The sequence below is a fragment of the Aythya fuligula genome, chromosome 1 (assembly GCF_009819795.1).
Source record: "Aythya fuligula isolate bAytFul2 chromosome 1, bAytFul2.pri, whole genome shotgun sequence".
Classification (NCBI taxonomy): domain Eukaryota; kingdom Metazoa; phylum Chordata; class Aves; order Anseriformes; family Anatidae; genus Aythya; species Aythya fuligula.
Window position 1 is genome coordinate 186588839 of NC_045559.1, and position 14164 is coordinate 186603002.

Sequence of the window (14164 nt, forward strand, 5' to 3'; positions counted from 1 at the left end):
GTTACAAAACCAGGAGACCTGGCTCAAAAATTATTTTTGAAATCAAGATGCTGAGTTTCTATTACTTGGCTAAAAGTCCCTTCCCAAGTAATAACCAGATCAGTCATTCCCAATAGTACTTCTCTGTAGCCATCTTACAGGAACATTGGAGTTCCCAAAAGGTGAACTCCAATGTTCCTGTAAGAATGGAAAAGGTGGCCTGGAAATCTTCCTGTGGCCAATTCATTGAAGCTGAATGCTCCATCCATTTCTGCAAAGCTATCAAGCAAGAGAAGAGAATATTCTTGAATCCTAATAACTGGTAAGAAATATTGGCAAAACAAATTGACCAGACAATGGTTGTGAGTGACTACTAGTCTCATTTTAAATCTTTTCCTTTGAATTGTGGTATTCCCTTCTGAAGTGATCATATAGAATTTGTTTTCTAGGGGCTCACATTAAGCAGACGCCTGCTCCTACCTACCACATTGCACATCTGCTTCCAATTAAAACCATTTCGCAGTCCTTTGGGGGTGGGAGGGAGGCTCAAAGGTTTCTGCAAAGGGTTATTTCAGCAGCCCTGGATGCTGCTGTGGCAGATGAGGAGCAAGAACCTGCTTCTAATGACACATCACTCCTTTTGCTCTGCAAGGACCCTGAGCACTTGACTCAGAGACTCAGTTAGATGCTAGGAACAGGAGGTCTCTTGTTCTCACTAATAAGGACTTGTCCTTGACAGCTATGTGTATTTTTCCAGCTTAAGTAAACCGCTTGTTTTAAAAGATATAGATGGAAACAGAGTCCATAAACATTTTAAATAGAACAAGACAAGCACAAGAAGGAAAAGACAGGAGTTAGTTGAAGTATAACTCCCATGGCTACTCCAAAGACTAACAAATAATCCTTGCTGATAACAAATAACCTGTGTGCCATGGTGTGAGTCAGGGACTCTTTCTCCAGCCTTCCTTGTTGGTGTCATTTGGAATTCATGGCTCCCTTGGACAGCGGAGAGATTTGAGTGAAGATCTGGCTTAAGGTCCTGAATAAGCAGAGTATGACAGGTTAGAAGCGCAGCAGCAGCATGGAGGTGTGGGGTAGCTGGGGAGGTTTAGGAAGCTAAACCTAAGGCAGCCCAAGAGCCCTGTGGGCAGAGGTGTCCTTGCCTGCTTCACAGCGAGGTGGTTGCCTCCAGGGCACCTATGTGCCTCAGGGTGCCTCAAGAAGTAAATGAAGACATATGCTTCATTTCAACATCTATATTACAGAATAAAAGCACTTTTCTGTCTCACAGGAATTCTAAGTTTATGCGGTCCAGACTGTAATGAAGATGCTGAAATGGTGAAGGCATTACAGATATTGCAACATCAGATAGTGGAGTTGGTGGGATGTTTACATGTGTTACGTGTCCTTAAGTAACTGTGTGTCCAGTTTAAGCCAACTTTCATTTTTAGCTTCTTTTTCTTTTTATTTATATATTTATTTACTTTTAAGGGTGGACAAAAATATAGATGCTCAAAAAAACTGGGATACTGGTATTCTTCAGCTGCAGGAGATCACAGCATGGGAACACGTGGTGCTGAGCTGCTGGGAACAGATAGGGCAGCTTGCAGAATGCAAAGTAAACAAAAACCCTGTGGCCACAGTATCTCAAGGACAGAAATTACACTAGATCTGTATGTCATGTAAAGCACATCTCTTCTGTTCCTGCCCAGCTATATGTGTTCACCTGTGAAGATGAAAATACAATCAAATTTTGCAATAAAATAGTTTTGAATAAATGTAGGTGAATGTGTCTTAGTAAATATGGGTAGCGAAAAACCTGCCCTTGGTTATGGCTGTGAAGATACTGGCTAAGCCAAGCCCTAAAGTGGGCACAAAGAACATCTATTTTATTAAAGTGATGTAAAGAATCAGAGATATGATAATCACAGAAATCAAACGGATTGAGTGTTTCTTAAGAAAAAATGAAAACATCGAAAAATCCAACCAGTCGTGGCCTGTCTTTACAGTAGGAATATGTTACATCTGCCTCCGTCCTTCAGTTTCTACCCTTCACATTCTGCACTAATAGATTTTGTTTACAGACAGATAACAAATCAAACAAAAGCATAGCACTCACAGTGAAGAAATCAATCCTGCTATTCTTTTCCTTATAAACATTTTTTTTTTTTCTGTGACAATAAATTAGGCTTTTGGCCCTTAAAATTAAAACGTATCTAGTCATTATCATGCCATATTTGGGGTCTGATTATGCAGCCACTGCATCAGAACAGCTTCATTCAAATCAGAAATGCTCCTATGCAGTAGCTGCATAAAGGGTGCTTGCACCCATTGCAGCACTGCCTATGCTTTCTCAGATGCTTTCTCAGAGGCTTAGGATATTTCTGTCTGTGATCACTACATGATGTCGAATTTGCCTGCAGTTGTTTTTCTTATAGGTTCTGAAAGAAAACCCCATAAATCTGCAAGTTTTATGAAAAAACGCTTGGACCAGATTACACGGTTAAGTTGACTTGTCTACGCCGAACCTTAATTCTCTCTCAAGATGTAACATGTATTCAGACTGATTTAAAATAAATGACTGTATTGGAAAACAAAACAGACATCAGAGCGCAAGCACAAAGGCAAATGTCAGCCCCTGGCTCTGTAACAATTGGGATCCTCAATCTGAGCCATGAAACCTTACATTTCTGCCTGAGCTCAGGCAAACACTCAGCACTATTTATAGCACTGCCTTTTACTACCCTTCTGTTAGAATAGGCTTCATCGGAGGATTTACATGACTAACCAAAAGCAAAAGCCTTTTGTACTTCGTTTCCATAAGAGAAGGCCAGTGTGAAGCTGGTGTTCACTGGGCTGGATTACAGAAACTATCAGTTACTAGAAAACCAATTATTAATTCAAAGGCATCTGTTACCATGGCATAGGTCTCCTCTTCCCTCTCCATGCCCTAGATTTAACACCAGTGATGGGAGCTTAGGGAAAGCTCAAAGAGAAAGGTTCTTACCTCTGAAAAATAAGATGCATAGTCAAGGAAGACTGCCTGTTTTCATGGCAACTAAGGAGTAAAGGGTTAAGACCCAGGAGATGGCTCTGAACCAGCAGACAGCACAAAAGACTCCTATTAGCAAATCAAGAGCCCAATGTGCTCTCATTTCCCCCCTTGTATCTTCAGTTAAACCCTTTGGGCCACAAAGTTACTGTTCCTGCCAAGGACAACAATTGGCAGAAGGTGATTAGTTTGGATTCTGCTACACACTCTTCAGTCTCAGGAAAATGAAAACCAACCCTCCCTTCACCCTCTGCTCTGATTTCCAGGGCCAGACAGGCCTACCAGCTAGCCCTCATCCTCTCGTCTCACTGGGCCAGCTGCATTTGCCCAGGCTTTCCCCAGGGATGCCACTTTTTCACAGATGCCTGCCTTTCTCTGCCTTCCAGATGGCAACAGGCTTCTTAACAAGCTCCCCAATTCCTCTTTCCCCCATTGGGACTTTTATTTCAGTGTTATCTTGTCACATCTGTTTCTCTGTGGTCGGATGATGTACGGGAGCACATCACCCCGTGATTCTTCAAGGGGGAAGGGGCCAAGCTGCAGCTCCCAGGCTGTTTCAGACCTTCCCACTGGAGACTTGCCCCCATGCAGCGAGGATTGCCGATGCCCTGGTGGGCCAGTAACAGCCCCAGCTGCCGAGCAGAGGCAAGGAGCACTTTGTTGAGCTTTGCAGGCTGCTTGTTTCCTAGTCTTGATCCACTTCACTGAATTTACTCTCTCCTCCCTAGAGCTTTTCTACACAGCTTCACGAGGTGTCCAGGTGCTGTTACAGGGCTGTTTGACATGGCTGGGGAAGGAGGAGAGTGGCTGGAGAGTAGGGCAGGGGACTGCAGGTTATGATACACTTTTACACATGTTCTCCATGACCTTCAGCACAAAACTGCACCTCTTTGCTTTTTCCACCTCTAAATGGGGATGACAGTGATTCTGCTGAAGGAGAGACATTGCAGGGCTAAATCCTTTGTGTTTTACCCCACTATCCATGAAGTGATGTGAGATGTTAATACACCTGTCCCTATACCTGGCTACAAATGCTCTTGAGACCAGTTGACATTCATTTCTCCTGTGTCCTGCACAGCTTTTGCTGATTGCCACAGACAATTTTATGAAACGGATTGAAAAAACACCAGACTAAGGAGTAATGCCAGTTGTACAGGGATGTTTTAAATGCTGGTCCTACAGGGGTCTTTTGCTTCCTTCCTCACTTCCAGTTTTTGACTTAGGATGGCAACAGCAGTTGCTCATTGCTCCCACAAAGCAGACGTCTTTGAGATCTGATGAGCCTGGTGTTGAGCCTCACAAAGTGACTCAATGTCTCTGGAAAAGGGCAGCGTAGGAACTGATATTTTGGTTAAACTGGTGCCCCACCTGATCAGGCAGTCTATTGCCAAACACAGCTGTCAGCAGAGGAGGTATTTCATGATGACAGATAAAGGCCCTATAGAGGGTAATTGTGCAGCACCTGGTTGGCAGAAGAGGCACCCCATTAACTTCAGGTAGCAGTTTGTCTCTGTTTTGATAAAAGTTATTTGTATCTCTCATTACTACAGAAGAAACAATTTGCATTTGCATAAATACTCACTTTTAGAGACTCTTTTGAGGTTCTTTGCTTCAATAATATCCTGTGGCTATGAGGTGCCACACATCAATCATGCTCTACTAACAGAGAAAGAAAAAAGACCCCTACGAGATCTGAGAGAAAAGCCGAGGAAATCTGAGGTGGTATGTAATCCTTTTTTAATTGGGCAGCCTCAAAAAGAAAGATAAGAGAAGGAAACCATCCTGGTGAGGTGCACGATGTCACCGTGAGGTTGGTTGAAGTTGCCTCATTACTTATGGAGGACTCATGAATTTACAAAGAGGAAAGTCAATTTTATTTTTAGGGATATTAGTCTGGAGATAAAAGGGATCTCCCCTGTGCTGGTGCCCGGCTGGGTTGCACAAAAGCATTGTGTTGTGGAACGGACGTACTGGAAAACCTAACCCTGAAAGCGTTTGTTTCAAAATCATGTGGTATTTTGTGCTTGGGTATTTTTTTTCTTGGGTTTATTCTCCCTTTGTGTTTCAAGGGCCGGCATTCAAGATTTGGGTGCTGCCATGGCTGGACCATCGGGCAGCTGCCCCCAGCAGCATCACGGTGGGGGCAAGCTGATGCTTCAGCTCCCTGCTGCATCACCTGTGCTGAGGCGTGCTCGTTAGATGTTGCATCCCAAGGGAGATATGCTAGTTAATTTAACAAGGTTTTGTTGTGGGCTCTATTTCAGTGACTGTTTTTTGGTCCCAAAGCAATATCCTGAGTATCTCATCTCACCTCTTGGGTCTCCTCATAGGTGTTAATGCTCTGTCTTGAATTATCCCACCCCTACCCAAGCAGGGACCCCCAGAGCAGGCTGCCCAGGCCCACGTCCAGGCGGCTTTTGGAGCTCCCCAAGGAGGAGACCCCACAGCCTCTCTGGGCAGCCTGTGCCAGGGCTCTGTCACCCGCCCAGCACAGCAGTGCTGCCTGGTGCTCAGAGGGAGCCTGCCTGGGGTGAGCCAACCCACCTCTTTGGGTGTTTGCCCATGGACATCCTATGGGCAGCCTCACATTGTCCCAGTGCAGTGAGGCCTGGGCCATGGCCAGGGTTTGGTGGTGATGCTGGAATAGGGATGGTGAGATAGTGAGTCCTCCTGCACAGCTCTGTCCCCTTTCAGTGTCTGAACAACAAGCTCTTCCCTCATCCCTGGCTGCCGTGAACTGAGCTGAGGACACAGCGGCGCTGCAGCAGTCTCCTCGGCTGCCCTGCTTGCGCTGCACAGCACAGAAGTCACTTGGTGGAGTATCTTCTGCTCCAGCTGCTCTGGGTGCAGGGGAGGAACCCTATTTGTGGCTGCTGTTCCCGTTCGAGTCCCTGCTGGCTCCAGGCACCATCCTCCCCTAGGATGCTCTGGATCAGCTGCTGCACATTAACTCTGATATTACTCATCACCAAGACAAGTGATAACTTCCTTCCCCCTTGCTGTTGCCAGCCTCTCCTGTGCGGTTCAAGAAGCACACCCGTGCCGAGTGCCACATACCCACAGCAGGGCTGGTTTGCTGCCAGGGGTCTCAGTGGAGACACCAGGGCTCTGGCCCTGCCTCCCAAGGGCAGCCCCCAGCTTTGCACCTCGCTGAGTCCAGGAGAGGCTCAGCACTTCCCAGAGGCCTTTGAACCCCCCCCCCGTGTTAGAAAAGCTGCAGAGCTTGCACGACACAACTTCGACTTCTGTACAATTTTATAATTTCCTTTAATTGCTTCAAGCACTCTGATTTTTATACCGTTGTGAAAGGATCTTTGTTTACAACGATTGTGGAGGATAATATTTCTAGCATGGGTAACCATGGCAATGAATAATTCTATTCTCGGGAGCTGTGCCAGCTGCACTAATGCCTTATAGTAGCACTCAGGCAGTTTGCTAATGAGAGACGTCTTGTTTGTTGTAGGAGGACATTTTCTCCTTGTCCACGCATTAGTCTGTAGTTTCTTAAGAGCACATTCTTCATCAGCAATGCTTGGAGAGAAAAACTAAAACAAACCAAGCACATCTCGGCTACAGAGCTGCTCTTGCATGTAAGATTTTCCTATTTTTTCTCTGAGATTGTATCATACGATATGTTATTTAAGGAAAGTTTTGCTATGCAGTAGTCTGCTCTGTTTTTATTACCACCTTCAAAGATAAAGATGAGCTTAGGGTGCTCTAGAGCAGCTGTTTGTTGCACAAAAAGATATCACCCTATAAGCTGCTCTAGTCAGATATGTGGCTTCTATCTCTAGAGGAAAGAGTTTAACTATTTTAGAAAATTACTTTTACAAACCATTTGGTTTGAGTAAAGAATCCTTCAAAATTATGTTTATAAAAATATAAGTCACACCTTGGAGCTGAGTTACTTTGACACCAAAGCATTGAAATTGATTGAAATATTGTCTCTCATCTATATACAAACACAATTGTTACATATGTTAAAAAATCTTTAACACATATATTTTACATTATTAGTGATTTAAATGTTTAAAATTATTTTAACAATAAAAGTTCCAAAATGGAGTATTTTTAGCTTAAATGAATTGGGAAACCCTTTGTTCAGTAGAAACTCTTGGTTAATAGCTACACTACAGTTCCTGTCACTACGTGACCTGTGGTCTCTGAGCATAAAACCAATCTGGTGGAGTAAAGCATCCTCTCTCGTTTTCAGAAAACCATTAACAATCCCAAGTCTATTATCCAAAATTGGTGTTCTTAGGAAAGATTTATGGAGTAAACATTGAACTAGACAAAGGAGTTTGGAATGGTTGTAACTCAAGGTTTCTTGAAAAGCACTTTTTGTCCTTGGGTCGTGGATCAGAGGGAAAGGTGAACATGTCCAAATAAAAATCACACCACAGACCTTCAGCTTTTCCATGTGTTGCAAAGTGAATTGATCTTTTTTTTTTTTTTTAATTTATTATTATTTTTGTGGTTAGTGACTAGCTGCCCTACTTTGTAGGCTCTGTTGCCACCAGTCTGTGTGTGCTGGACATCTGCCCAGAGCCAGCTATTGTGACTGACCCCCTCCCAGGGCTCTCCTCATTGACCACCTGTGCTTTGCTCTCAGAAAAGGTGCTCTTCCCATGTCCCTAAAGACAAAGCAAGGTCCAGAAAATGTAGTTTCCTAACAAGTTCAGTTTGGGCTGAGTTAAATGAGAAAAATTTAACTTCCCAAACAGCATGTGTTTTTTGTGATTGTGGTTCTGCTCAGCCTGGGCCAGCTCGGTTCTCCACAGCTCTGTAACACCCCCACCTTTTCATCACATAAAAAACTAGGTCAGTCCCAAAATGAAAACAGCAATGAAAAGCTGTGGTGATTTTCCACAAAGCTGTCACAACTCAATTGTTGACTTTTTTTCTTCCCAGTTTTCTTTTCCCAGGTGAGAGCATTGCTCGTGTTTCACTCAGACCATCAAGTTTTTGTCTCTTCCTCTGCCCCTGAAGCTACAAATGCTTGTTTTGTGAAAATCTCATTTACTCCTCTCCCTCCATCTCATCCTGGGCTGGGAGCTGAGGGAACGGCCACTGTGGTGGCAGGTCCTCCCTGTGTGGGGACCTCCCTTCAGCTCTGCTTGGAGGATGAATGGACACCAGCTTGTGGTGCTGCTGGTGGATGGAGAACGTGTGGGTTTCCTTCCCTGTGTACATATATATCTGGGCTACCTGCTGTAGTGGTCTTGGTTGAGCAGGTGGGATGGACCAGGCAACCTCCAGAGGCGTCTCCCAGCCTCCTCCATTCTGTAGTTCTGTGGTGTCTGAAGGGATAGCTCAAATAGCTGTCCTGGCCTGGGGACCTTCTTTTTTTGGTTTTTGTTTTTCTCCCTTTATATGAAAGATGCGCATAGAAAGGGAGAGGAAAAGAGGAAGAAAAAGAAGGGAAAAGAAGAAAAGGGGAGAGAGACAAGGTCACTTCATGCAGCTCTGCCAGGTGGCAGAAACCCAAACACAGGCTCTTTATGGAGGTGTAAATCCAGGCCAATGCTCTGCAGAAACTCTTTCCCTCCCAGGCATGGGGATGGCATTCCCAAAAAGCTCCCAGCAAGAGGACCAACACCACAGAGGGTTAAAATGTTATCAATTCCTCAGCGGTCCCCAGTTAGCCCTTTTCGGAGGGCTGCGGTGCTGCTCATTAGAAGCAATTAATCTCCACGCTGTGCTCTGCTGTCAGCCCGTGCCGCCGTCACAGGCCAGCTCACCCGTGAGGGAGCAGCCGGCCGTCCCACACCACCCGGTGCCTCCGACCATGACTCTCTCCACTCCTGTCCCCTGCAGGTGCTTGGGGTTAAATGTGTGTGTGGACACATGTAAATGGTGAGGGGAAGCCTGGGCCCCAGATTAGGTTTGGGGTCAAATTTGATGCAGCCATGTGGGTGATGTGAGCCATCCCCTAGTGTCTGGGAGCTCTGCACTAGCTCTGCAGGAGAGGGCTAAAGAGGACTCAGTGTGCTGTTTGGGAAGTTTTCTCTGACAGCTCTTGTCTGTTGCATCAAAGCCAACTGTACATGATGGGCAACGTTGCCATGCTTCTCCAGGAACAGCACTTTTTGGATGACTGCCGCCATCACCAGTCTTTGGTGTCACGAAGACCATAGGAGAAGGCATTGCTCAGCCAGGTGAGGAGAAGATTTTCAACCCCCTTCAGCCACATACATGGTTGTTGGGCCTCTCTATAAACCTGCTTTCCCTTTGCAGCTATGGTTGATGGAAAGGAGATGGAGTCAAGCATTTTATGGCTGGTTTTACCAGGTAGCACCTGAAGCACTATGTGTCCAAGCAGGTTGTCTGAGGCAGCAGGACCTGGTCTGATTCTTTCTTTCCCATTTATTGATACATCACCTGCAATACAAGCCCCATCTGGAGCTCAACAACTGTTACTTCTACTAGAGATCTCAGTTCTCCTCAACACCACAGAAAGCCTCCCAAAGCATGCATCACCATTGTGTAGACAAGGCCAAATCTACACACCCTCAGTTAGAAAGGTTGGTGGTATTATCCCCCCAAAATGCACGTCCTCATTGAATTTCACACTCTATCACCAGATCGCCCCTACACAACTCTAGTTTTGTACTCCAGTCCCACACCCACGTGTCTACTAATGAACAGCTCCAAAGGAGGAGAAGCAGGAATGGTTTTGGCAGTGTTTCCTTCTTTCCTGGTTGAGCCCAGGAGCCCAATGCCAGGAGCCGACCCTGGCATCTGGCATGGCAGGACAGACGGATGGCAGACGTGGACAGACCAACCTCTGCCTGCAAGCTGCTGCCTCCCAGCCTCGCAAAGTCAGCTCCCTGATGCATGCTCTGATGAGATGCTGCTGCCTTCCCCTGCTGCGCACTCATCCTACACCCCAGTGTGCATTCTCCACATGGCTCCACAGGATGTGTGCAGGGGTAGAAATGTCATGAGGGTGGGGATAGGAAAAGTTCAATGGCTTGTTGAACAGAAGCTGCAGAAAGAGGCATGTGGGGAGTTCACAAGATTTCACAATGGGGAAAAAGAATTTCTGAATTTGGAAGAAAACACCAATGGAGTTAAACCACATTCATTTTGAAACTCTTTCGCCTGCTTCTTGGCTTAAATTCCAACTCTGGTAGTTTTAAAAAATAAAAAGTTTAAAAGGTGGCAGTACTGTGCAGTGTCTTTTGGGTTTAGGAAGAGGAAATACAGCTTTTTCCCAGTATTGAGCACACACCTGGGAAGAGACTGAGTCTTCCAAGCTGAATCTTCTCTCTATTATTATTGTTATTGTTATTGTTATTGTTGTTGTTATTATTATTATTATTATTATTATTATTATTATTATTATTATTATTATTATTATTATTATTATTATTATTATTATGTTTTTAATGAATGACTCTGCTGTTATCTTCCAGCAGCTGTTGAGGAACAACCTGCAATGACTCATGATGCTCTCAGACATCCCTGGTGAGGAGTGGGATCTGTGGCCAGGAGCAGAGGGATGATTTGCCACCACCCTGCCTGGCTGTTGTGCTCCTCCCTGTCTCGCCGGAGGTGGAGTGTGGGAAGGGGAGACGTCTGGGGTGGGGGAAATACAACTATTTTACCTCTCCTCTGCCTGTAAGTCAGCAGAAGTGCTAAGTGCTTCCAAGAAGAGTCTGCTCAAATCAATAAGGTTACAAAATCAGAAGTAATGCAAAGCAACAGAGTACCCCAGACTACTCCCCTCCCTGACTTGCAGGAGCACAGGTTTTGTCCAGTGTCCATGCTGGGCCAGATTCTTCTCTCAGTTTAACTCATTGTCATCCAGCTATTCTCCAGACCATATGTGTTTTTTGTTTTGTTTTCCTGTTATCTCTGTAGTCTCCTGAACAATGCAGCACTTTTCTGTGGTTTCTCTTTGCACATCAAGTCTGGGGTGCTTGTCTTTGGGGCAGGAGAGAGCTGGCATGAGCCTGCTGGGGACAGCCTGCTGCATCTGGTCCAGGGGCTGCAGACCTGCCTGAAAAACAGAAAAAACAGTGGAGAAGTAACAGCAGCCTTGCTGATTAGCCTTGTTGATTTCCATTATAAAGGAGCACACAGAGTATACAAGTACTTCAGTGCTGTAACTCAGCCCTTTACCCACAGGCAGGATTTGGCCCTCTGTCTGCTGGCACAGGATGTGGAGGGAAGCCACGGAAGAAGGATCTTTCAGGGTGAGTGCATTAACTTGATGTTTTGGGACATAATTCTCAGAGTTAAGCTGCATGAATAGAAATTTTACACTGAAATCTATGATTTCCTCTAAATTCTCTTCTTTTGTGCCTCCTGCATGTGAGCTTTTGTTAGTCAATCGCTACACAGCATTTTACAGCATGTCTTTTGTTCAGTGGTCCTTTCAGCTGTCACACTCTGATCACGTTCAGCTTGGATGTATAGAGCACTTATTGTTTGCTTTGGGAGATTTTTTTAATGAACGTTTCATTTAATATTCAGCCCTCCTTGCCATTTGTCAGCAAGATCAACATCCTGTTGAATTTCACTCGGAGCTACCTCAGTGCTCCAGCGACCGGGCCACGTCTCTGTTCATCGATAGCTGCAACCAGCCACAAGACCGTCTGTGTCAGCCCCACGTATGAGGGAAGAGAACAAAGACCTACACACAGGCATTAATGGGGGTTATCCTCTTTTCCTTTTTCTTCTCTTTTCAGGCACTGACCCATTTCCCCCCATATCGCCTCTCTGGTAAATGTCTAGAGCTCCATCTAAGGGTGTCCTGCCAAGGGGAAAAGAGAATTATCATTGCATTCTTTCCTTGTTTATGCTGCATGGTGCAGGCCTGAAAAGTTTTTCCCTCTTTATACAATAATTTTATCTTGATTTCTTTTTATAATAACTCCAGGGCTTGTCCTGATAGATTTGCTGGATAACTGTAATAGTACAGATATATATAAAAATTACATTGCTGAGAGGAGTAATGATTTTTCATTAAAACTATTAATGTCCTTCAGGGATTTCTTTTCTGCTTCATTGAAATTCCTAAAAATACGTAGAAGAATATATATTCTTGGTAAACGCTTGGATAATTCTTCCACCTTAGCTAAGAGCTGGGAATACCCTGAGACCTCCTGTAAGTTGTTCAGCAAAAATAGAGAAAGGCAAAGTTGACATTTTAGACATATATATTTTTTCATTTAGAGCTATAAGAAAAAGCAGTCCCAATCCTCTAATGCATTGTTTTCATACAGAAGTATAAGCACAAACAAGAGCACAAGCCAATTTCATTTGTTTTCCTTGGTAGGTCACAGCTAACAGAGCAGTTTTTGAAATCCCAGCAACTGCTACTAATCCTGACCTGATTTGCCGTCTCTTTAAAGCATACAAATAAAGCCAGGTTAATAAAGCTCAGTTCAGAGACTGTTTTTCCTTCATTTATCTCAACTGGGACTGCTGCAAAAGCAGGAAGACATCACCAGACGTAGAACTGAAGCTCTTAAAAAGCCCTGGGAAAAGGCTTCCCTTTTGCTACAAATGCTGCAAAATTGCCATAATTCTCCCAAGCTATAATAAGGCTCCAGACCCACTTCTTGTCAGTCATCCTGGCAGGATCAATAACTCCAGGAGAGGAGGTCAGGATGGGCAAATAAATTGCCATTGAGTACAATAATAAACAGCCTGGCTATAAACTCCCCACATATACATACACATATTCCATTTCCTGCAGAGTTTGTCGTTTAAACTCAAGGCAAGCTGCATTCAGATGGGAGGTTGGGAATAGTGGGGAAGGAGGAAGGAGGTTCACAGGTCAGAACAGCAATCAGTTTAACAGCAGGTGTTTGTGTGGATGTGTTTCAGGATTTTGTTCCATATCTATCCATAATTTTGGGATACTGATGATGTTTTATTACTCTTCCCAGTTCTTGTCTCTAACCACACAGGTTTTGGTGGTTTTTTTTTGAGTCTGAATGACTCTCACTAAAATGTTGGTATCCTATGATGTGCTCTCTCTGCTGTTCCTCCTGTAATTCACCCTGAGTCCCTCCTCAGGACTGAGTGTTGCCAGATTTGTGATCACCTCCCCCCTGCGCATCAGCCCTTCACCAGAGGCTTTCCGCTTGAACTAGAGAAAAGAGATTTCCACCCTAAAAGACCAGAGGCTTATCCTCATCACAGAGCTTTTACTATTGTGTAATACATCTAATATGTCTTCTTTATCCATAAAATAAAAGCATTAATATCTCCATCTGTCAAAGATTATATGTAAACATTCATTCCTCCCAGGATGCGATCCCCATTCCCTTACGTATAAACACTTCTGCCCTAATTCCTGATACAGGGCAACAGTCTCAAAGAGCATCTCAGAAGATATTCATGCTCTACTGATTCATTCTTGTTAAATGTAAATACATACAAAAACATATATGCCTGGACAGGGGCTTCCACAAGTCATCAAATACTCAGTGTCCAAGTAATAAAAGGGCAGCTGATTTTAAGAAACCACAATAATTCCCAACTCTGGGGCAGTTTTGCAGCAGACAGATTAAAAGCCTCCAGCTGTATGCTATTTTCCCTGTACATTTTGTATTTTCTCAGTTTGAAACCTTGTTTGGTGCATTTTCTGTGATGGTTGTCATTGGTCTATTAATTACAGCAGCTCCAGGGTAAATTCTGCTTGCATTTTCCTGTAGCTACACAGCATTTCATTTGTCCCCATCTACATAATCCATCTGTGCCCTGACCTGGGAATTGTGTGCAGCCCTAAGTGCCAGGGAATGTGGGCTCAGAGAGTCTCTATGAAATAAAAGGAAGTGGATCTTGCATGATTTTTGGCTTTCTTTTTCTTAGCATCTGATTAAATTAATGTGATTCTGTGCATGAGTCACATAATGCGTCTGTTTGACGTACAGCTTCTCAGTCATGGTGTCTGTTTCTGTGAGGCGATGGGTATCTGTAAATGGGGTTACGGTTGCTCATCACATCTTGGGATCTGAAGCAGTGCCATGGTCCCTAAGGGTGTCCTAAATCATGCACAGTGTCCCTTTACCCCTGAGCAAGTTGTGGATTTGACCCATGGGTGCTGGTCCACCTGGTTTCTGCACCCTGAGGACTTCATCAGGGGTTAAACAACCTCAGCCTGCAGAAGTCTGG

At 44.5% G+C, this 14164-nt stretch overlaps 1 long non-coding RNA gene across 3 annotated transcripts; it reads left to right on the forward strand.

Moving 5' to 3' along the window:
* The first annotated feature begins 6503 nt into the window (after window positions 1-6503).
* LOC116501978 lies at window positions 6504-13815 on the forward strand. Of its 3 annotated transcripts, none has more exons than XR_004254534.1 (5): window positions 6504-6621; window positions 9069-9189; window positions 10450-10588; window positions 11165-11232; window positions 11513-13815. It is a non-coding gene; the product is annotated as an uncharacterized LOC116501978 (long non-coding RNA). The 3 variants fall into 3 exon arrangements; XR_004254533.1 differs by having other exon boundaries at window positions 9109-9189; XR_004254535.1 differs by having other exon boundaries at window positions 9109-9189; window positions 10453-10588.
* The last annotated feature ends 349 nt before the right edge of the window (window positions 13816-14164 follow it).